Raw genomic sequence first — 1,888 nt, forward strand, 5'->3', positions numbered from 1 at the left:
TCCTGTACTTGGTTTGTCTTACTTTATCTGTTTTACTGTCACTTCTCCATCATTACTACAATGGCTTCTGATCCCTAAAGCTTTCCATGGTTTTAGGTAGTTTTTGGTGATGCTATATAGTTCTTGGCATTGGAAGATTTGTCCATTGCAATTGTCATGGTAATGCTTTCAACTTGTTTGTATCCGAACTATACAGTAGCTATCTCCTTGGTCTGCACAGCATTTCATAGACTGCAATGTTTCCTTGTACATCTCTTTGATCTGATGTTAACCCTGGATATGCTGTTGGTGGCAAATTAGCGTTATTCGTGATGCAGCTGGGTACTTCGGCTATTCAGTCAAAACATTTTAAATCATTGAATAAAAAATTGTGAGCAATGAGGGTTTTTTCTCATTTTAAGGAGAACCAATATTTGTGGATAGTTAGGAAGGAATGCTTTTCAGATGCCTTTTGTCCTGAATGGAAACTTTGCAACTGGAGGTAGTTGGTCTTTTGCAACTTTTGATAGGAATTTCTCTCAAGCTCTTGTCTTTTGGTAGCAATTTTAAATTTGCGACAGTTCAACACTAACTTTCCAACTGGTGGAACTTAGTTCTATCTCACAAGATTTTGAATTGTCTCTTAAAAATTCCCATGGCCTTGTGGAAATAAGCTGAGTTTCTCCAGTCTTTCCACCTGAGCAATTTCTTATCCTTGGTGAATTTTGCCCTGTATATCTCCTGTTGTTGTTTTAATAGTATGTCCTCTTGTACTCATCAATTTTTTTTATTTGACCAATTTTTCCAACGTAGTTGTCAAGTACAGCTTCTATTTTAAATCTACCCTGGTTGGCTTTCATTGATTTGTCTTACAAAAGACTTTTAAGTTGTAGACTTTTATGAACTTGTCCATAATTTGTGCCCCAGTTTATAATAAAACAAACCTGCAGATGATGGGGATCTGGGACAAACAAAAACAAATAGCTGGAGAAACTCCAGCATGTCTTGTAGCATCACTGGAGGGAAAGCAGAGTTAATGTTTTGAGTTCTGTGGCAAGCGTCCTGAAGAGTCTCAGGGATTCCGCTGGATCATTGTCACTGGCTGTCTGAATGTGCCCTGGAGACCAAAGCATGGGCTCCCTGGGCAGGCCCACGTGTAGAACTCAAGTTGTTTTGTTAGTGAATTCTGCGGCAGTTTTTTGTACTATTTTGGTCAAAATTATAACTGACGACAGAAACCATTCTAGCAGACAATGGCGAAATGTCTTTGCTGTTGGGGAACTTGTATATGTAAATGTATACAGAGTAACCCCTGTTATCCGAATTTCGGACGACCGAATATCATCCAAACATTCGATTATCTGAACAAACTACTCCCCGCCGGTGTCGTTTGGCTAATCAGCGTTGTTCTGTGTTGGGAGTTCCATAAATTGCAGCAGTTGGTTAAATCACTTCACTCTGGTGAGCCAGTTTTCCAGAATTATGAAATGCTGACTGTTAGCATTCTGTTTTTGGGTCTGTTTGAATCTGAAGCTCAGCAGAAAACCTATACAGCAATCTAAATTTAGTCTATACTTCAAATAAAACCCAGAAGAGTTTTCTATAGTAAATAAAGTATAACTATTTGCACTGTAGCATAACAGTGTTGGATGATTTAAAACCTTGAGCTTCCCAGTAGTGGCAGATTCAGTGTTCTGTCATTAACTGGGTTTTAGAATTAAGCGTTGTCTGAGGAATGTTTGGCACGCTGACTCCATTATAAAATTGCAGCAGCAAAAGAATTGGAATACGTTTTTGTTTTTGCATAAAGTTGAAAGTACATTGTCTAGGCAGTGGGTTATTAGCAGATTCCACTGAAACGTTTTGAGAAATACCACAGTTGGCAAGACCTATAATCTGATATCAATGG

Source organism: Chiloscyllium plagiosum, unplaced genomic scaffold (genome assembly GCF_037043375.1).
Source record: "Chiloscyllium plagiosum isolate Xiang-an unplaced genomic scaffold, Cpla_swu_hap1 HiC_scaffold_53X, whole genome shotgun sequence".
In the NCBI taxonomy this organism is placed as follows: Eukaryota; Metazoa; Chordata; class Chondrichthyes; order Orectolobiformes; family Hemiscylliidae; genus Chiloscyllium; species Chiloscyllium plagiosum.